The sequence below is a fragment of the Microcaecilia unicolor genome, chromosome 8, assembly GCF_901765095.1.
Source record: "Microcaecilia unicolor chromosome 8, aMicUni1.1, whole genome shotgun sequence".
NCBI classification, from domain to species: domain Eukaryota; kingdom Metazoa; phylum Chordata; class Amphibia; order Gymnophiona; family Siphonopidae; genus Microcaecilia; species Microcaecilia unicolor.
Genome location: NC_044038.1, coordinates 57362608 through 57386206, shown reverse-complemented (window position 1 = coordinate 57386206; position 23599 = coordinate 57362608).

Sequence of the window (23599 nt, the reverse complement as noted above, 5' to 3'; positions counted from 1 at the left end):
TCGTACAGTGAACATGCTGGTTTTTGTTCTAGAATTCACAGATTTACAGGATTTTTTTTAATAATTAAAAAGGGATATGGGGAAATTTTAAACTGCAGTTTTGCATGGCTTTAATGGTCTGTCAAATCCTGGCCACTGTTCTGTTTTTCTCTGCCAGAGAGGCACAGTGGAAAATTGCCACTAATATTCTTGGAGAATGTGGTACAGAACCGCTTCAAAATCTGGCTCAGTGGACTGTCTAAGGAAGGGACTTTAGTAGACCCAAAGTCTGCATCTCTGAACATTTGTTAGCTTAATAAAGGTATTATCTTTATCAAACTGCTGTTTGTTCTCTAGTTTTATTTGAGGCTGTGATCCTGGTGGAGGCAGACCGACTCCAGCAAGCCCTCAATGCCTCTGTAGTAGACCAGAAAGCCTCTAGCATCTTCCATTTTCCTTTCTGCCTTGCCCTGAGTCCTGAGCTGTCCTGTAGTGTAGTATGATACTCAGGGCCGTTGAGCACTGAATGAACATGTCCCAGTCCATGAAATGGAGGCTGCCTCACCCAGGTCATCTCAAAAAGACTGAGGCAGTCCTGGATTTGGCTCACCGCATGAAGGGGGATGTGTCCCACTATGCCTGGGGAAATCAGAACTACATTCTGGGCCAGATGCAGTAATTGACGTCCAAATTTAGTACTGGAAAGATTCGTGCTAAACTCACATTCTATAAAGGGTGCACCACGCCAAGTGCTCTTTCTAGAGTAGCACTTAGTGCTGATTCTCACGCCCAACTTTGGTTGTGAGGACTTATGTCTGCTGAAGCCTGGTGTAAATCCTCGTGCACAAATTGGGCATGCAGCCTAGGAAACACTGGGGTCCTTTTAGAAAGCCATGGTAAAAAGTGGCCTGCGGTACTGTGGGCACATCTTTTGGGCATGCGCTGGGCTACACTTTACTGAGGCTGAGAAAAAGGCCATTTTTTAATGGGCAAGGAAATGGGCATGTGCAAAGACTAAAACTAAATATTGTTTTGAACTTTGACCGTTTCCGGTCTGTTTTTTGAAGAGCCTGGTTCTGTTCCCACTCCTTTTCGCCTTTGATAATGCTCGTGGGACACCATTGTTCTTTGTCCACTTCGGCAGTCTTCTTGCTTCCAAAGGTTAAAACCAGCATGTGCCTATTTAAGGCCTGAGCCCTTACCGCCGGCCATTGACTTATTGGTAAGGGCTCACGCACTACTCCTACAGTGACCATGCAGTGCACTCCAACGTGACCATGCTGCCGATTGCCACTGGGAATGCCCCCACGGTAGAAAATAGAAAAATATTTTGTACCGCAGAATTCAGCATGCACCAAACTCAGAATTACTGCCGGGTGCACTTGATACCCCAGCAGTAGAGCCGATTTGGCGCGTGCTACCTGTGACTTTGTAAAAGGGCCCCACTGTGCCTAAATTTTTGGAATGTGCCTGACCATTATTCCCTATCAGGGGCATACCCAGACTTTGCCGGGAGGGGTGTCCAAAGCCCGAGGTAAGGGGGCACATTTTAGCTCCCCCCCCCGGCACCAGGGCCGTGCCGATGCGGTAAGCGAGGTAAGCGCCGCAGGGGGGCGCCCACCTCTGGAGGGCACCGCCGCGGTGCTTACCCTCGCCCCGGCGCCCCAGCCCAATCGTCGACTTCGGATGTCCCTGCTGCCCTCACAAGCGTAGCGCTTTTGCGAGGCAGCTCGGGCTCTCCCTCCTTCCTTCCTTAGTTCCCGCTCTGGCTCCCCGATCAGCAGCCCCCCCCCCCCCCGCGTGTTTTAACCTTTACGCGATGTCAATCAATGAAGAACGCACACCAGATTCGTTTCCAGCTTCTCTCTTCACACAGTGTCCCGCCTTCAGCGTCAGCGATGATGCATTTCCTGTTCCCGCGAGGGCGGGACACTGTGTGAAGAGAGAAGCTGGAAACGAGTCTGGTGTGCGTTCTTCATTGATTGACATCGCGTAAAGGTTAAAACACGCGGGGGGGAGAGGACGGATTGCTGGCTATGGATGGAGGAGGGAAGGGCAGAGAGGGACAAGGATGGACATGGGGGCCCAGGGAGAGGACAAATTGCTGGAAATGGAGGGGAGGGGAGAGAGGAGGATTGCTGGCTATGGATGGAGGAGGGAAGGGCAGAGAGGGACAAGGATGGACATGGGGGCCCAGGGAGAGGACGGATTGCTGGCTATGGATGGAGGAGGAGGGAAGCGCAGAGAGGGACAAGGATGGACATGGGGGCCCAGGGAGAGGACAAATTGCTGGAAATGGAGGGGAGGGGAGAGAGGAGGATTGCTGGCTATGGATGGAGGAGGGAAGGGCAGAGAGGGACAAGGATGGACATGGGGGCCCAGGGAGAGGACAAATTGCTGGAAATGGAGGGGAGGGGGAGAGAGGAGGATTGCTGGCTATGGATGGAGGAGGGAAGGGCAGAGAGGGACAAGAATGGACATGGATGGGAGGGCAGGACCCAGGGAGAGAGAAGAAATTGCTGGAAATGGATATAGAGCAAGAAATGAAGAAGAAAGGAGGAAAGTAAAGAAATAAATGGAAAGGAAGCCCTGGAAATGGAGTTAAGAGGACAGATAGCAGCAGACTCAGATACTGGGCCAGCATGATCGGAAAAAGAAAGTCACCAGACAACAAAGGTAAAAAAAAAATCATTTATTTTCATTTTAGCGTTTGGAATATGTCCACTTTGAGAATTTACATCTGCTATCTTATTTTGCAATGTATAGCAATTTGTTTCTAAGAATATTGCTGACAGTTCCTGTCAGTGTGGCAAGTGGTGAGCGATCATTTTCACCGGGGGGGGGGGGGGCGTGATCATTTTCACGGGGGGGGGGGGCGCCAACTGATATTCTGCAGGGGGGCGCCAGAGACCTTAGGCACGGCCCTGCCCGGCACCGCCGATCCTCCCGCCACTTTTGACCCCCCCCCAGCACCACCTCCCCCGTCCCTTTCGACCCCCCCTCCCGGCGCCACCAGCCCTCCCCCGTCACTGCCAGGTACCTTAGCTGGCGGGGGTTCACAACCCAGTCCAGCCGAAGTCCCCTTCAGTGCCGGTCTCTGAGTCTGATCTGGATTCTGTTTCTGACATGAGTCATGATGTCCTGCAAGTTCCTACGTGCAGGATGTCAGAACTCGCGTCAGAAACAGATTCCAGATCAGCAATGTGCCAGAGACCGGCGCTGAAGAGGACTTTGGCTGGCGGGGGTTGGGGACCCCTGCCAGCAAAGGTATCTGACAGCGACGGCGGGGGAGGGTTGGCGGTGGGAGGGAGGGTCGAATGTGGCGGGGGAGGGTCAGCAGCAGGGGGGGTGAAAGCAGGGGGGCCAGGGCTAAATCTGCAGGGGCACATGCCCCCATGGCCCCACCTAGCTACGCCCCTGTTCCCTATAAGCTGAGGGGGAGTCGTTCACTTACAATCCTGCCAGTGGGAGGTGTTGTTTCACTATCACATTTTCAATAGTGAGGGACAGACAAGCTCTGCAGGATTCCAGGGAACCTGCCTGTCCCTAGCAGTAGAAAACACAATATTGAAGCACCGTCCCCCACTGACAGCAATACAGTTGGAGGACAACCACTCAGAGGGAACCTACCCATGCCCCTCCCATGGCCACACCACCTTTTGGGTTGCACACAAGACACTTTGGACGCAAATTTTATAGAATAAAGTGTAGGTAGATGCATGCGCAAATCAAAATTAGTCAGTGACGTTCCTAGGGTGGCTGACACCCGGGGCGGATCGCCGATGCGCCCACCCCAGGTGCAGCGCGACCCCCCACCCTGGCGAAAGTACATTCCCTCCCCCCTGGCGAAAGGACACCCCCGGGTGCATTTTTACCTGCTGGGGGGGGGGGGTGCCGAGCGCCTATCGGCTTCGCTCATTCCATGCTCCCTCTGCCCCGGAACAGGAAGTAACCTTTTCCGGGGCAGAGGGAGCATGGAACGAGCGGAGCCGACAGGCGTGCGGCACCCCCCCCAGCGGCGTGCACCTGGGGCGGACCGCCCCCACCACCCCCCCCTTGGTATGCCACTGAAATTAGTGCCAATGAAAACCAATAATATTTATTTATTTAGATTTTGCTCACACCTTTTCATTAGCAGCTCAAGGTGAGTTACATTCAGGTACACTGGGTCATTGATTGTTAATGCTTTGTTAACTAATTAATTTGCACATGCATCCAAATTTGGGCAGCCTTTATAGAATCCAGGGGTGTATACAGTGGGACTGAATTAACTTGAATGAGATCCAGTGCTTCTCATTCCTCACCTGGAGGCACATTTGCCAGTCAGGTTTTCAGGATTACCACAATGAAAATGCATAGGTAAATCTACATTTTATGCAAACCTGTTTCACAGGTATTCATTGTGGCAGTCTTGAAACCCCCCACTGGCTAGATGCACCTCCAGAAGCAGGTTGAGAAGCACTGCTCCAGATCTCTGATACAGGATGCTTGAGGAAGATTTCTTTGTGGTCAGAGGTAATATTTATTTTTCTGTAACATGCCATAATTTAATTCTGCTGCCTCATATTGTTTGTCTTCTGGCTCTGTGCTTTTATTTACTTTGCCTTTGCTTTGAAATGCAACATGTACTGCATTCAAATAATTTCTGTGAAAGTTTCTATTACAGTATTCCACAGCTGAAGTGGTTGGAAAGATTTTATTCTTTTTAGGTCAACTTTCATCTACCCCAACTATATTTAAATCCAGAGGTTTAACATAGTAGACAATCGTAGATAAAGATCAAAATGACCCATATAGTCTACCCAGTAAGGTGGTTAGCATTGTATATCACACTCCATGCAGGTTCCCCCTTCCCCCCAGGCTCCTGCCTGGTTAAACCCCATTGAGCTGGCTATCCACCAATATTCAGTGGCACTTAAGTGGGTAGTGCCACTGAATATTGCCTCTGACTCGTTGTAGCACTGTCTGGTAAGTGGTGGTCTGAGGGCGGAGCTTGGGTAGAGCCCACGCGTAAACCATTAGCGGTGATATTCAGTCCACTAATCAGTTATCTGCCTTGGACCTGGATCTTCCTGCTGCATTGAATTAAATCTATCACTCTTGCGTGTGGATATCAGACTTACTCTAACCAAAGCTGCTGACAACTATGGTTTCTTCCATAGGCACCAGGTTGCTCTTTCTACTTTACTATCCCTCTAAGCTCTCTAACCAACCTGCTAAAAAAGAGACCTCAGGTAGTAAATGTATTTCTATTTCATAAGAACACATTTTGCCCAGAATCAAGACTCATAAAAATGCTGAGGTGAAAGATGCTCTCCAAATTTTGCAAAGAGAAATATACATATCCTAAGCTAAGAAAGTATGGATTCAAGAGTCTACATATCCTGAAAAATTCCCATCAACCCCCTTCTTTTGTATCCTCTCCTGGATTCTTCACCACTATTATTTATTAGCCAGTGTGTCCTAGGGCTCTGTCCCGGGCCTTCTTCTCTCCATATACTCATTCCCTCCTAATTCCTCCCATTGCTTTCAGTACCATTGCTATGTGCTTATGATGCTTGGATTTCTCTGTCTTTACCAAGTCTTAGATCTCAGCCTCCTTGTTTGACTTAGCTTCCTGGATATCCCAATGCCACCTTAACTTAACCTAGCAAAAAGAGAATGTCTTGATTTTCCTCCCAAACACTCCGCCCTCTTTCTACATAGACAATGCTGTCAGCCTCCCAGTCCCCTCAATCCTGTGGTCATTATCCATTTCTCTGTTTTCTTCTTTGCATACATTTAAAATAGGGCTAAAATGTGTCATTTCCTTCTCAAATTCCATTTCTTGATGGAAACAAAATACATTCTCCAAAGAGAAAAGAAAGACTCTCAAAATGTGATAAATTAGATACTCAACAAAACAATGAACAATGTAGTTTATAAAGAATAAATAAACTTTTAAAATGTCTAATTATCTCTTGTCACCCAGCATGTATTCATTCCTTTTTGAATCCACCCCCAAAACTTTTATCTACTTTCTCATCACCTCCTGCTGTTCTGCTACTGCAATTTTCTCCTCACAGATCTCCCACTGAATCATCTATCTTCACTATAGTCTATTAAACGTTCAGCAGTGCAGTTATGCAACCTTCCCCCTTCTCAAGGTTTTTTTTTTTTTTTTTTGAAACTCATTCTTTATTGGGTTTTGAGAACACAAGAACAACTTACATCAAGCAAATTCCTCAACAGTAAACTGAGTCACTGGAACAAATACGCCACCCTACTCCCCTCCCAAACAGAAACCTAATAGGCATTATTTATACCCCAGCAAATATACTTCTTCTCAGACGAACCTGAAAATACCTATTTACAATATTTTATTTATTTGGATTTTGCTCACACGTTTTTCAGTAGTAGCTCAAGGTAAGATACATTCAAGTACACTGGGTATTTGAAAGTATACTAGGTATATGAAGATATTGCTTAGATGGATAACTACCGTACCAAGGAACCAATGCGCAACATTCTTTAAAACGAAACGTCTGTACTGGAATATTACATATGGAATGAATGGTGTTCTCCTAGTTCTTTCCCTTCCTCACACCCCTCCAACTTCACACACATACAAGCTTGTGCTTTCCACATTTCATCAACACTGCGGTCCATAATGTTCTCGCCTTTTGAAGCTTTCCATGCACTCTTGCAGGAAGCAGCTCCATTTCCATCAACTTGCACTAATCTGCCTTGATGAGCGGTGTGGATTTCCTCCAGGCTGCCAACAAAAACCTCTTCCGGCTCATAGCAGTAATGTTTGAGCTAAATGACTTGAAAAGTCATCTCCCAATCACCTTGAGTATTGCATTCAGTTCTGGTTGCCATATCTCATAAAAGATAAAGTAGATTAAGAAAAGGTTCAAAGAAGAACAACCAAAATGATAAAGGGGATGCAACTCCTCTCATATTTATTTATTTTTTTAATTAAAAAAATGTACATATCGCCTATAACCTAGGTGGTTTACAAAGATAAACACATAATAAAAATAAAACTTAAAAAACAATCGCATTCCACATATCACAAACAAATTATATCCTGCCTTTTCTGTTATTTTTATTTCTCTTAATGTTTTTCTAATTTCAAGTATTGAAGTCTCTGTTTGTTCCTGAGATGTGGACTAGATGATTTGCTTTTTTCCTGTGTCGATTATTTGTTATAAGGTATTTATTGTCTTTCTTTCATTTTCTGGAATTTTAATTCTGTTAACAAAAAAAGCAGCTATCCTCTAGTGAAGTTGCCAGGAGGATTGTAGATGAAAATAGGAGAGATAGTCAGGAGCTGAAGAGTGAGGGCACTTATAGGTGAGCAGGAGGAGATTGACCTGTATGTGATAGCAGATGGGGCGCCAAGAGAAATTCATTCATGTGGATATTCAATTAGAGCATAAAGTGCAGCTTTTTTCATAAGAACATAAGAATAACCACACTGGGTCAGACCAATGGTTAATCTAGCCCAGTATCCTGCTTCCAACAGTAGCCAATCCATGTCACAAGTACTTGGCAGAAACCCACTTTGTAGCAACATTCCATGCTACCAATCCCGGGGCAACCAGTGGCTTCCCCTTTGTCCATCTCAATAACAGACTATGGACCTTTCCTCCCGAAACTTGTCCAAACATGTTTTAAACCTAGATACGTTGTCCGCTGTTACCAGATCTTCCAGCAGTGAGTTCCAGAGCTTAACTATTCTTTGAGTGAAAAAATATTTCCTCATATTAGTTTTAAAAGTATTTCCATATAATTTCATTGAGTGTCCTCTGGTCTTTGTACTTTTTGAAAGAGTGAAAAATCAATTCACTTTTACCCATTCTACACCACTCAGGATTCTGTAGACCTCAATCATATTCTCCCTCAGCCGTTTCTTTTCCAAGCTGAAGAGACCTCATCTCTTTAGCCTTTACTCATAAGAGAGGACTTCCATCCCCTTTATCATTTTGGTCACTCTTCTTTGAACCTTTTCTAATTCTGCTATATCTTTTTTGAGATACAGCGATTAGAATTGAACACAATACTCAAGGTGAGGTACATATTTGGTCATATTTTGCATCCCTTTCCTAATAATTCCTAGCATCCTGTTCACTTTTTTGGTTGCCACCACACACTGGGCAGAAGACTTCAGCGTATTGTCTACAATGACACCTAGATCTTTTTCTTGAATGCTGACTCCTAAGGTGGTCCCTAGCATCAGGTAACTATGATTCGGATTATTCTTCCCAATGTGCATCACTTTGCATTTGTTCACATTAAATTTCATCTGCCAGTTTTAATGGCAGGTTACAGATCACTAAGAGCAGATCAGCAATTTAATGTTTGAGTTCTTGTACTACCCTTGGGTGTATACCATCCAGTCCAGGTGATTTATCACTCTTTAACTTGTCAATTTGGCTCAGTATGTTTTCTAGGTTCACTGAAATTTCTTTCAGTTCCTCTGCATCGTCACCCTTGAAAACCTTTTCCTTCACAGGTAGATCTCTTACATCTTCTTCTGAAAACACCGAAGCAAAGAATTCATTCAATCTCTCCACTATGGCCTTCTCCTCTGTGAGTGCCCCTTTTGCTCCTTCATAATCTAACGGTCCCACAGATTCCCTCACAGGCTTTCTGCTTCTGATGTTACTATGCGTTTTTCTCTCTCTGGTTTTTCTTTATATTCTCTTTTAGCCTTTCTTATCAATGCTTTGCATCTAGCTTGACAGTGCTTAATGTTGCTTCTTATTTTCTTATTCAGATCCTTTTTCCATTCTTTTGGCCCTAATAGCCTCTTTCACTTCACCTTTTAACCATGCTAGCTGTTGTTTGCTCTTCTTTCCACGTTTGTTAATACGTGGAATACATCTGGTCTGGGCTTCCATGATGGTATTTTTAAACAATGTCCATGCCTGATTTAAAGTCCTAACCTTTGCAGCCAGACCTTTTAGCTTCTTTTTAACCATTTTCCTCATTCTGTCATAGTCACCCTTTCGAAAATTAAATGCTGCTACAATAGATTTCTTTACCACCTTGAGTGAATTTCTTCAAAAAGATGGTAAATAAATCCTAATAAATAAATAAATTAGTGACTTCACTCCAGATAGATCAGTCTAAATTTCCAATAAGAGCTCAATAGGATATTCCCCAATTAGCATATAACAATTTATCAAACTATAATATCCTGGGATTCTAGCGAAATTTTTAAGAAATTTTTGAAAAATTTTTTAAAAGGAGAAAAAGCCTCAATTATAAGGGACTTGTCGATCAGATTGGGTAGTCTATTGCATTATTTGCAGCTGCAATAAATTATATATAGGTCAGACGTCACGTAAATTGTCCACAAGATTAATTGAACATAAAAGTGACATTAATATTAAGAAAACTACAGCACCGTTGGCAGCTCACTGCAATAAAGAAGGACATTTGTTTGAGAGTCTTAAATGTTTTGTCCTTCAACAACTCAAATGGCATATAGGAGGAGGAGATAGAAAACTCCTCCTATTGAGACTAGAACAATGCTGGATTTTTAAGTTACAAACATTATATCCATATGGAATGAATACTATAATAGAATGGAATAAGTTCTTTTGAACCAGCTCTGTACCTTTAAATTTATGATGGCTCCTGCTGATCGACATCATAGAGGGAGGGTCTTAGCTGGAGGCGTCTTACGTCAACTTAGATAGAGCGCGGCCATTTTTATAACTCTGAGAAGCCAGAGAGAATAAACTATATAGTATCTGGTAAGAACCACTAAATTAGAAGATGTATTTGATGAAGTCATGTTCTGAGAGATTCGTTTATTATATGTTTTTTGTATTTTTAGATCTTTAGAGTTAGATACCACGGACCCTGAGGCAGGGCCGTGCCTAGGGTCTCCAGCGCCCCCCCCCCCGAAAACGAGCGCTACACTACCCGCGCTCTTCTCCCCAGATCCTTTTTTTGTTTGTTTAAATTTACCTCTCTGGTGCGCGGCAGCGTAGGCAGCGTTAGTGAGAAGGAGGCGGCGCTCCCCCGCCCCGACGTGTCTTGCCTTCGCTGTGTCCCGCCTTCTTCTGACGTCAGAAATGACGTCAGAAGAAGGCGGAACCAAGCGAAGGGAAGACACGTCGGGGCGGCCGGGGGAGCGCCACCTCCTTCTCACTAACGCTGCCTACGCTGGCGCGCGCCGGAGAGGTAAATTTAAACAAAAAAAAAAGGATCTGGGGAGAAGAGGGCGAGGTAAGCATGGTGCGGTGGGGCGCCCCCCAGAGGATGGCGCCCTCCTGCCATGCTTACCTCGCTTACCGCGTCGGCACGGCCCTGCCCTGAGGAAGGATTCGAAACTTAGGCCAAAGTCGGGCCGTGGAGGGTGTCCAAAAGACTTAAAAGATAAGTGCACAGGATTTGTAACTGAGCAGTAGCCGTATGTTTACAAATATATATATTTTCTGAAAAACGCTTTAAGCAGTAGCTTTAGATTAAGTAAGGAGTTTTTTGCCCATGATGATATAAGGGACCTCCCTTATGTTGGTGCACCAACAACGGAGTAATCCCTTACAATTGAGGCTTTTTCTCCTTTTAAAAAATTTTTCAAAAATTTCGCTAGAATCCCAGGATATTATAGTTTGATAAATTGTTATTCACTCCAGATAGCTCAAACTTGATCAAGCTATGATCACTGTTTCCCAGCAGATCCAACACTGTTACCTCTTGTACCATACCCTGCATTCCACTAAGGACTAGATCTAAAATAGCTCCCCCTCTTGTCAGTTCTTGGATCACTTGCTCCAAGAAACAATCGTTTATTGCATCTAAGAATCTTACCTCCCTAGCACTCCCTGATAGAACATCTATCCAGTCAATATTGGGGAAATTGAAATCACCCATTATTATAATGTTGCCCAATTTACCAGCTTTCCTAATTTCTGTAAAAATGTCTTCATCTGTCTGTTCTGGTGGACGGTAGTACAACCGTACCAGTATACTCTTTCCTTTCACACATGGAATTTCTATCCACAAGGATTCCACGCTGCTATCTGTTTCATGTAGAATATTTATTTTGTTTGACTCAATTCCCTCTTTAACATATAGCGCAACCCCTCCCCCCCTCCAATTTGATCCATTCTATCATTGTTTTATTTCTATTTGTTAATTTGTAAAGTGGTGATTGGTATTTGTCAGGTTTTTTTTCAAATTTACATCTGCTATCTTTATATTTATATTTTGCGCAGTACTAAGGGGCATCATGCATCACTGTTTTTGTTTCTGTGGTGTTGCACTCTATGCAGAGTCTGGCTTTTTGGAGGTTCGGTTTAATTTTTGTCTACATATTTCTATTTTTAGTTTCTGGTTACTTATTCTATACTGGGTTACAGTGCATCTCTGTTCTGTGTGTGAAAAAGACATGGTTTTCTGTTTTCATTGACTGTGCAGGATCAGTTTGTACTAATCTGGCTTGTTTAGTTTTACAATAGGTGTATTCATGTTCTAGTGCTCACTACAATATTTAAGATGCTGCCTTAACATAGGCAGGCTGCACACGCTCTCGTCCCCGTCTCACACACATACTACACACAATGACTAAGTCAAAAGCAAGTTTTCTTTTGGGAATAAATGGCTGCAGCTTTATTAAAATACATCACCATAACCCCTAGGAAGCACCCGAGCCCTAAGTTCTATACTTTAGAGGCTTTCCTTCCCCACCATGCCTTTCCAGCTGGGGAGCACATTCCGTGTGTCGGCCAGCCATATGTCTGCCTCCAGCGTGGCCACATGCCTTTCCAGCTAGGGAGCACATTCCGTGTGTCGGCCAGCCATATGCCTGCCTCCAGCGTGGCCACATGTCCGTCCGCTTTGTACTGCACTCCCCCCCCCCCCCCGGCATTTCACCTGCCATTTTGAGCCAGCGAGGTGCTTAGCCTGCCACCCGTGAGTGCTCCTGTCCTTGCCTCAAGCGACCGCACTCCCTTTCAGTTGGTCTTCCAGTGCCTCCAGCAATTCCTAGGCTCGGGTGCCTCCGCAGCTGCGACAATATAGAAGCCATGTACAGCAATCCTGTGAGAAGATAACAAACAGAAGTAACTTCGTCCCCTATTGCGACATAAGAGCGACAGTGATTAATGTCACAGAATACTGCTAGGAAAAGGAGGCCGGCGACGTATTTATGAATCAGCCAAACCTAACATGGCGGCTGCCTCATGTTAGCTCCCGGCTCGAGTCTGGCTCGCTTCCGGCTTCCCCGCTCGCTCAGGTGACGCAGAGGGAAGCCCCCAGCATCATTGGCGGGGAGACCGGAAGTGGGCGGGACCTCAGCAAGTGGGCTCCATGCGCTGTTTAAATGCTTGCCGACGAGACGGAGAGAGTCTCTCGGCGGCTAGCAGGCAGCACAAGATGATTAGCCACTCCAAGGCATTGCGGCTTGTGTTATAACTGTATGCGATAAAGTATGCCTTATCGTTAGGGTACGGATTATTAGCGAGCTTTACTATGTTAAGTTGTAAGCCACTCCTATGCATCATTAATGTCTGCGATCATTGTATGGCTGTGGGAGTGCGGGAGGTCCAGCGGGGAGGCCGTAGAGTATTGCTGTTGTATCCTACTATGACTGTTCTGATCAATTCTTGTATGCTGTCACAGCTGCGGAGGCACCCGAGCCTGAGAACCTGGGATGTGCCAGAGCGACAGGCGGAAGGAAGATCGGCACTTCTGCCAAGGAGCAGGGGCACTCATCGCTAGCAGACCAAACACCTCGCTGGTTTGCATGGCAGGTGGAGCACTGGTCTAGGAGCGCAGTTCTGAATCCGAGGGACGCACGGCCACGCTGGGGGCGGAGCATGGCTGGCCGCAGCGCCGGATTGAGAAGCAGGCTCTCTAGCTGGAAGGCATGGCGGAGAGTCGGAACATCGGCAATTCCAGGGTCAGGGCTCGGGTGCTTCCTAGGGATTGTTATGTGTTTTGATTTGTATACAATAAAGCTGTGGCCATTTATTCCCAAAGTAAAGCCTGTTTCATGCTTGGTATGTGGGCACTACAGGTTAAAATGAGGGAGGGGACAGGAGCGAGTGCAGCCTGCCCATGTTATAACTATCAGGCTGTCATCTACACCTACTATAAGACATAGCAGAATATGTGTGGGAGGACAGTCTAACAGTTAGACCTACCTAGCGATAAATCATGTGGTCATGACACCCCCCACCTAGTGTTAAGGGAGGGAGGGGAGGGAAAGTTCTGCTGCTTGCCGCCAAAGAGGCCTCCCTGCCTCCTCGGCAGCCCTTTATTTGTTTTTTCACGCCGCCAGGCCATGATGCCACCCCCTTCCCAGCCTCCCTGCCAATCCTTGTCGGTGTCTCCTGTGACATCACTCCATCTTAGGCGGGGAAGCCGGAGTACTGTTCGAGCCCAGGAGCTACCGCTAGGCAGCCGCCATGTTATTTGCGGCTGCTCGCTATGCAGCTTGCCGGCCTTCTTTTTCCTAGGTACACCCTTGTTGTGTGACCCATGGAAGCTAGTGCTTATGGTATGGTAGAATTGCTCTGTCAGTCCTGACATTTTGTTGTGTTTTGTATTCATTTTCATTGTTTGCATATCTTTTCTGACCATTCTTTGCATTTCATGATTATTACTAAAACTAATTTTTTCATCTAGAGGAGGGGGTGTGTGTGTGTGTTAAAAATTGATTGGCCCTGTATGTGAAACATGCTAGGTATGCCACTGACCAATACACACAGGGAGTGGTGGAGTGGCCTTGTAGAGCACCAGTCTTGCAATCCCAAGGTGGCTGGTTCAAATCCCACCACTGCTCCTTGTGATCTTGGGCAAGTCACCTAACACTCCACTGCCTCAGATACAAACTTAGACTGTGAACCCTCCTGGTACAGAGAAATATCCAGTGTACCTGACTGTAACTCACCTTGAGCTACTACTGAAAAAGGTGTGAGTGAAATCTAAATAAATGCTGACTTTTTTGTCTTCTCAAAGAATCCCCAGTTAGCTGGAAAATAGACTCCTAAATTTGTAATTTATACCTCAGAATAGAAGCACTAGTTATAACTACAGGAGGAAGAGCACATTACCAATGAGTATATATGTGTGTCTGTGTGTGGATGTTGGGTGGGATGATGGAGATATGTGTGGGAGTTCAGAATAAAGAAAAATCAGTGGTTACTACAAAAATCCTGCCAAATAAACCATCATTTCTATGCAGCTCACTTTATTTACTTAAAACTATTGTGCTATCCAGTAACAGATATTTTTCGCAATGTTCACTGATGAATATAAAAGAGATAATCTGAATTTCCTGGCTATCAGCAGAGAAAGAGAAAGTGGTAAGAGCGGAAAGCACAGCATCAAACTCTTAGAGCTGAGTTTCCAACATAGATCAAGCATTAGATCTGAACTCCCTCTGTACATCAATGGCAGAGTCTGAGCATGCACTGCACATCACACATGGAGACAGAACAGCCAGCCATGGGGTCTGAGTTCTCACTACAGACCAAACATAGGATTTCAGTTAACACTAGAGGTGTGCACAGGAAGGGGACAATGGGAAATCATTAATACCATGGGGATGGGAGGAGATGGATCCAAAGTGAATGGGGACTGGAGGGGATGGGGACTAAATTATGTCCCCAAGCACACCTCGATTTGGAACCTTGAAACACCAACACTTCAGCTAAAAAAATGAAAAAGAAATTGAAAAAAGAGTCAATTATAAGATATGTTATGCCTATTGTTTTGTGTTAAATTTTAACAAGTTACAGGATGCATTTTATTTTATTTTATTTTTGAACTTACAAGATCTTTTAAATGCAGGTTGGGTACAGAGATGGGAAAGAAAACTGTAGGGATGGTGCCAATATGATGAGGATGAGGTGGGGACGGAAAAGTATTGACTGGGAACCAGATTATGCCCCTGTGCACACCTCTCATTTCTATCATACATCTTTGCTTTATTTTGCAATGGAAGAATGAATCATCATGTTTCAATAAATAAAAGCAAAGTGTGGCATCTGAGTTCCCACTATAGGTGTGTTGGGGGGGGGGGGGGGGGGGGGGGGGGGGGGATTTCATGGCAGGGTGTCTGTGTGAAATGTTTTAAAAATGTGCCTAAGGACTAATTATTTAAAGTGACCGAGTCCCACAGACATGAAAAGATACATATCTGTCATCAACCAAGACCGTACAAAAAAATCTTTTTGTATCTTTTTACTTTTATTAATATTGTAGGATTGCAATAGACAATTTCAAAGAAGAATTTCCAAAAGAATTTCAAATAAGGACGTACCCTGTGCAAATTTAGTGCCCCTTTTACCAAGCTGTGGCAAAAGGGGGCCTGCGCTGGTGTCAGCACGTGTTTTTGACGTGCGCTGAGGCCCACTTTTACTGCAGCGGATAAAAGGTAGGTCTTTCTTTTCTTCAGGAAATAGCTATATGGCAAGTGAAGCAGCCATTTCGGGGGGGGGGGGGGAAGGCTCTTACCGCCACCCATTGAGGTGGTGGTGAGGGCTCCTGCGCTAACCCGGTGGTAACCGGGCAACATGCGGCACTGCCCAATTACTGCTGGGTACACATCGGCACTACAAAAATAAAAATAATTTTGTAGTGCCAGATATGATGATGTGCTGGGGGTGGGAACTATCGCCCGGCTACCGCAGCAGCCCAACGGTACTTCCTTTTTAGCAAGTGGTAAGCCTGAGTTGGGCTTACCGACGCACCCTTTTGTTAAAGGACATTAAGCTCTAACACATGTTTAATGCATGAGAAAATCCTTACCATAAAGCATGTTAAAGTGTTCACAGTAATGTCCCCTTTTCTGCGCACTAACCATGCATATTTCTTTTTTTAAATTTGTTTTTTGGAGGAAGCAGGTTGTGGGTGGGAAAGGGGTGTGCAAGTGTTATTCAGTTAGCACGTTCCGATTAGTTCACGCTAATTGAATAACACATAAAATGGGAGCACTTAGAACTTCCTAAATTTTTATTTATGTATTAACAATAATATGTTATACCGCCTTTACTAACAAATAGACCTAAATGGTTTACAGTCTAAATAAAATAAACCACCTATCAAGGAAAAAAGAAAGGAAATACAATGCTTAATAGGAAAGTAACAACAATCATTCTAACTAAGACAAGGCATATTCTGGGTACAGGGTGAGGAGCGAAAATAGAAGGGAAAGGGAAGGGGACAGGGGTATACTAAGGGAAGGGAACATTTGTGGAAGAAACAGCAGTGTCAGACAGCAAAACTGCCCCATGAGAGGTTAAAAGCTTGGTGAGATGATCATGCTTTTCTAGCTGATTTAAATTTGGTAAAGGACGGTTCCATGTGGATGTCACTGGGGAGGAAGTTCCAGTGGAAGGGGGCTGCAAAGTAGAAGGCACAACGTCTTGTAGATTCCAAGGTGGCTTGACTGGGGTTGTCTTAGAATGAAAAAATAGGAGGTGGTAAGTGCTCCCACATTCATGTTTTTGCAGGTGCCACATGCTAATGGAGAGATTAACGCAGGACCTGCAAAAAGAAAAAAAGAAAAAGCCCCATTTTACTGCTGTTAAAAATGGGCTTAGTGTAGGGAAATACCCACTGAGCATGCGCCGGAGAGCGTTGGCGGCTGAAGCATGCTGCCAACTTCTTTGCTGCTCAGGCAGCATAGGAGGAGGCTTGAACAGTGGACTGCTGTGGCTGGTGGGGCATGGGCATCCCTGGCAGCCATTCCATAGAAGCCATAATTTTGGAAGGAGCCTGAGCCCAAAGTGAGGAGACCCAGGCACCAAGGGCCCCCGCTCCTGCCCTGTGGCTACTCTGCTGGCTCAAATTAGCTGTAGTGCAACTGTTGCCTTCTGTTAACTTCTGCTGACATAAGATGGCTGAAGCACACCTGAAATTGGAACTAATATTTTAAAACTTTCATCTAGCCAAAAGTGGAAAAGAATGGATGATGTAGGACACCACGAAGAGAACCTCAGAAGCTTAGCCAAGATTGGGTGGTGAAGCCGGTGGTGGGAGGCGGGGCTAGTGCTGGGCAGACTTATATGGTCTGTGCCCTGAAAATGACAGATACAAATCAAGGTAAGGTATACACAAAAAGTAGCACATATGAGTTTATCTTGTTGGGCAGACTGGATGGACTGTACAGGTCTTTTTCTGTCATCATCTACTATGTTACTATGTTACTATAGTCTCATTTTTTATTTATGTGTATAAATTTTGTGCAGAAAAGTCCAGTTAAAACAAAGACATACTCTGCCTCATATCATATGTGATGAAAGATTCAGAAAGCAAAACACAATTTCATTTTAATCACACCTATAATTATCATTGAATTAAAAAAAATAGAAGCTTCAGAGCGCATCAAGCTCACAAGATGTTCCCCAGTGATATTCTTACTTCACTGCTGAAAAAAAATCATCATTCATGCTGAAAGAAGGGCACTGATGTGGCCGGTGTTTGGACAAATGTTGCAACGATTGTAAATGTGACCACATCACATCATTTTTGCAAAAACATCACTGGCTACCAGTACAATACAGGTCTAAATTTAAAACTCTCTGTCTGATCTTCAAGGCCCTTAAAGGAAATGGCCCAGAGTACTTGAAGAACGGAATCACCCTCTACACACCTGGAAGAACACTAAGGTCCTCCCAAGGAATATTCCTAACTACACCCTCTCCAAAGGACATCACACCATGTGATACCTTCCTGCGAGCCTTCTCCAGAGTAGCCTCCACACTCTGGAATTCACACCCTGAAAGACTCCACTTAACACAAGACTCTCTCTACTTCAGGAAGCAGATGAAAGATTGGCTCTTCAACCAAGCTTTATATGGAAGAACTAACTTACTAGTCACACACACTCAAGGAGTGACACCGGCTGCACATTCTATAGCAGGACATGTTTAGCTAAGATAATATTCAAGCACCTTTCTGTCCTCTTTTGCAACTTTCTTTAAATTAGTACCTTATTTACTTATTCCTTTTACTCTATCTTATCTGTTTATATGTTCCATCTTTGCTTACACGCTATGCTGTCTATTAAAATGTATTATTGTGTATTGTGTTGACATTGTAATGTAGCATACTATGCCACACTATGTATTATTATTTGAATATTTTTACTGCTGTAATTGTTTTATTTATTTGTTTGTTACATTTGTATCCCACATTTTCCCATCTATTTGTAGGCTCAATGTGGTTTACATAGTACCAGAGAGGCATTTGCAGACTCCGGTGTAAACAAATACAAAGTGATATTGTGGTAAGATAAAGTTCATGTGGCACAGCCACATTAGGGAATTGTACAACACAAGAGTTGTGTTATGTCCATTACGTACTTTAGTTTTGTTGTGTTGCAGAGATCTGGCATTTATGTTGGGTTGGTAGGGTATGCCTTTTTAAACAGGTTAGTTTTTAGTTTTTTCCAGAAGTTTAGGTGGTCGTACGTAGTTTTCAAAGCTTTTGGTAATGCTTTCCACAGTTGTGTGCTTATGTAGGAGAAACTGGATGCATAAGTTGATTTGTATTTGAGTCCTTTGCAGCTTGGGTAGTGGAGATTTAGGTACGTTCATGTTGATTTGGATGTGTTTCTAGTTGGTAGGTCGATCAAGTCTGGCTATTGCTTAAGTCTGACTTATTCTTGCTGTACACTGCCTGAGTGAATTCCTTCAAAAACATGGTAAATACATCCTCATAAATAAATAGATCCTAATAACAATCAAGTCTATATCGTGTTGCAAAAACACATGGAGAACGCCAGACACCCCAAATTACTTTTAGCTTTTAATTATTTATGGACAGAAAAACTGCTGCCTTCAAGAACTCTTTTTTTTTTTTTTTTAAATCCCTTGCTACGCAATCTATTATACAAAACATGTATGACGTGTTATATAGCAAATCCAAACTGTGTAACTATTCCCAGTTTGGCAGCAATGGGGGGGGGGATATGTGGTGACAAGCTATTCTGTTTGTATTTTTATTGTGTATGTTGTTTGGAATCCACCTAGGTATGTAGGTGACTAGGGGCTCATTTTTAAAAGAGAAAAACATTCAAAAAGTGTTAAATCGGTATTTTTGAAACCTGTTTTGCAGACATCTATCTATGCATTTCATCTGCAACTAAGATACAAAAAGGTGCCCTACATGATCAGATGACCATTGGAGGGAATCAGGGATGACCCCCCCCCCTTACTCCCCCAGTGGTCACTGACCTCCTCAGACCCCCAAAATGTGAATAAAAATAGTACTCACCAGTCTCAGATGTTACAGCCAGGTCCATTAGAACAGCAAGCAGATCCCTGGAGTAGTGTAGTGGTGGGTGCAGTGCAGTGCAGTGTAGACAGGCAAACTGAGGCCCATACCTTCCCCTACCTGTTACACTTGTGGTGGCAACTGTGAGCCCTCCAAAACTCACCAGAAACCCACTGTACCCACATATAGGTGCCCCTCTGCCGTGTCCATTCCTCGCTGATGTCACTTCCTGTTTCCTCACTGGTGGAATGTGGCAGAGGGAAGCCTGCGTGGGCCAGCGCACTCAGCGAAGATTAATCACTGAGGTCGCTGGGTTGCCTCTGAAGCACACTGAAGAGATTCAAAGAAGGGACAGATGCTGGTCTTTGGGGGAGGGGAAGGACAGAGGAAATGTTCAGTTAAAAGGGGGGGGGGGGGTTGGAAGGGCCCGCCCAATTTAACTGTGGGTCGACCCAAACTAGTAGGCCTGGCTACGCTGCTGATTGATAGTTCAAAATGAGATACATTCACCCAGGGGCATAGCCAGACTTCGGCAGGAGAGGGGTACAGCCCCCCCCCCGGCACCGCCGACCCCCCCCCCCACGCCGCCACCACCACCAACAAGAATTTTGACCCCCCCCCCTGCTGACAACCCTCTTGACCCCCCTCCCGCCGCCAACCCTCCCACGCTGCTGCCGTCGGCTACCTTTGCTGGTGAGGGACCCCAACCCCTGCCAGCTGAGGTCCTCTTCTTCCGGTGCAAGGCTTCGTTCTGTTTCTGTGAGTCTGACATCCTGCACTGCCACTGCCACCTTTCGGGAAAAAAATAAGGTAACTGTGGGGAAGGGGGGAGATGCTAGACCAGGCTTGGGAGCAGGTGGCAGATTGCCTTGGGCCGCCCCTGGTCTCCATGAGACAATTCAGTCTCATACTTCTGATTGACACTATTGATGTACTTAACACAAATACAAGAAAACTACAGTAGCACTGAAATGTGAATTAATAGGTTAAAAGGAAACAATACAGAGATGCAATGATATGACAAGCATTGTCTGAACAGTGGACCTAAAGGTTAATTCACAATTGCTATTCAGCATGTCTAATGCATTGTAAAGAACTCAAATCCATCATTAAGAATTTCTAATCCATCTACTGAATTTGTGGATGGGTTAACAGCGATACGAGTTGCAATTTTTAATTCACTGCCAAGTGAAAAAATGGAGAAAAACAACTTCTCGCAGATGGTGTCCTCAACAAGCTCTTTATTCAAAAACAGTAAGCAAAAGAGCGACCCAACACGAGTCGTGTTTCGGCACTACCGGCCTGCATCAGGGGTCTAGGAATATTGTAAAGCAATATACTTTCCTAGAGACGGTTGGATTGCAGCCAAACTCCTATGTAGTATGTATATCACACAGTATTTTCGCCCAAAAACGAATCACCTCGGTAAATCGCTGTAAAGCGCTATCCGAGGTGATTGTTTTTCTCCATTTTTTCGCTTGGCATTAATCTTCAGTGGTGAGGTTACCTTCTGTTGGAGTTGAATTTTTAATTCACAGCATTTCTACTCATTGGATATAGTGTCTGAGTAGCAACTACATCAAAAAATGTTACTAATCACCCAGAGGGCACACAACATGCCTGATGCATATTTATTCTACATTTTCATGGTCATGATGCACATGGATTTCCATTCAACAGTATTTACAATGGGCCAGATTCTATGTAGGGTGCCTGAAAAATCTGCTTGGTAAAAAAATACACCTAGGCGTATTCTTTAAACTACTCCTAAATGTTATGGAATGGGCTTAAATTTCCACGCATTATATAGAATACACCGAGCGCCTCTCCACGTGACCAAATTTGGTCATGTCCATTGAGGCCTCGTTTTACTTGGTGTAAATACCGGTGCATAGATTTAGGCACAGAGGGCCATATTCTATAACAGTGTGCATAAATTTTAAAATGCCATAAAATGCCATTTCCCCACCCATAGCCATGCCCCTTTTTGGTTGCACGCATTAGAATTTAAGCGCTCTGCATTACAGAATACACTTAGCGAGTTGTGTGTGTAAATTCTAATTTTTGCCAATAGTGTTCACTATTGCTTGTTAAGTGCTGTTATCAACGCTAATTAGCAAGTTAAGCCAATTATGTTATGCGCATTGTTATAGAATACGCTTGAATTTCAGTGTGGAAACCTAGGCGCGATATATAGAATCCAGGAGTACAGGCCTTTGTTTCATCCATTGAGATAAGGCAATACATTTATTCACATCAAGATCCCACTCTGACTCCTTTCCCTATTGGTTTCATTTACCTATTTATGATATGTTTGGTAAAAGAGGTGGTTTGCTGTAGCTTCAGCCTGTTTCATGCAGCCTCTGTCTCTCACTTGCCTTCCCTCCTGAAGTACTAATAAATCACTCTGTATAGATGAAGAGAAGCACAGCACAATCCAATCACATCAACACTCCATGGGAGCGTGAGGACAGTCAACCCCTTCCCTGCCTTCACATGCACTTTTATTGTGCTTTCAATAAGCAGGCTGCATTGTCTGTGCAGGCAGTGCCCACCGTGCTCATATTTATGCCCAGTAAACATGGCATAGGAATGATATTTAATGGCATGTTGCTAGGTGGTCATTCAAATGCGGAGGGTTGAGTACATCCTCTCATACACATTCCCTCATTGGTGAGGATCAGGTAGTAGATGGTAGTAGGTGTGTGTTACTGTTCACACTCACAACTGTAGGCGCATTGCATTCCTTCTCTTCTCCCTTTTTGTGGTCAGATCCCAGCCGTGCTGTCTTCACACCCCTACTGCCACACACACACTGCCTTTGCTGCTCCCTCACGGCCCCTGCTAAACCTTATAAAGCAAGGGTTCTTGACCCAATCCTTGGGACAGATCTAGTATTTTTCAAGATACCTACAATGAATATGCATGAGATACATTTGCATACAGTGCCTCCATTGTATGCAAATGTATCTCATGCATATTCCTTGGGAATATCCTGAAAATCTGACTAGTTGGGTGTGTCCTGAGGACTGAGTTGAGAACCTCTGTTATAAAGAGAAATGTCTACGATACCTTTACTGGCATGACAATTTTACATGTGCTGCCAAAGTAATACATAAAGGGGGAATTTTACACATGGCACCCAAAGTTAGGCACCAAGAACATCCACATTATATTAGTATTCTGCAAAGGGCACTGTGCAGAATACCCCAAGGGCGGCCCAAGACAACCTGCCGCCTGAGGCGAAGAATGAGCCACCACCACCCCCTTTGAGGTGAGGAATGAGACAATGCCACCGCTGCCCCGGCCCTGAGACGAGGAATGAGCTGCCACCGCCGCCACTACCCCCCTGCCATGGTCTGCCATCTCCCCCCTTCCTTCCGCAACCCCCTTTCACCAAGTTACCTTTCTTGTTTTTCCAAAGGCTGTGGCAGTGATTCTCAGAGGCTGCCTTGCCGCTGGTCCCAGCCCCTTCTCTCTACTGTGGCTTGCCTCTCTGACGTAACTTCCTGTTTCCTTGGAGGCGGGCCGCAGTAGACAGAAGAGGGGCTGGGACTGGTGGCAGGGCAGCCTCTAGGAATTGCTGCTTCCGCCTCTGAAAAAATGAGAAAGAAAAGGTAAATTGGTGGAAGGGGGTTGGGGAAGGAAGGACAGCAGGCGATATTGGCTCAGAAGAGGGCCACCCCTGAAGCACCCTTTACAGAATACTAGCTTAGTGCAGATCTTGCACCTGCCTTTGGGTGAGGCACTTCTGCCTGCTGAAACCTGGTGTAAATGCTGGCATGCAACTAATGGTAGTTGGGTGTGTAATGGGGGCATAATCGAACGTGAACGCCCATCTTCATGGGCGTCTATGTCTGAGAATGGGTATGTGAAGGGGCGGGACAGACCGTATTTTCGAAAAAATGGCCGCCCATCTTTTTTTTCGATAATACGGTTTGTGCCCAGCAAATGCATCAGAGTTGTGCGGATTTGAGCTGGGTGGTTTTGTTTTTTAGCGATAATGGAAACCGAAGGTGCCCAGCTCAAAAACGAACAAATTCAAGGCATTTGGTCGTGGGAGGGGCCAGGATTCGTAGTGCACTGGTCCCCCTCACATGCCAGGACACCAACCGGGCACCCTAGGGAGCACTTGTAACAATTTAAAAAAAAGTCAAATACCTCCCAAGTCTATAGCTCCCTTCCTTTGGGTGCTGAGCCCCTCAAATCCCCCCCCCAAAACCCACTGCCCACAACTCTACACCATTACCATAGCCATTATGGCTGAAGAGGGGCACCTACATGTGGGTACAGTGGGTTTTGGGGGCGGTTTGGAGGGCTCCCATTTACCACCACAAGTGTAATAGGTGGGGGGGGGGGGGGATGGGCCTGGGACCACAGGCTGAAGTCC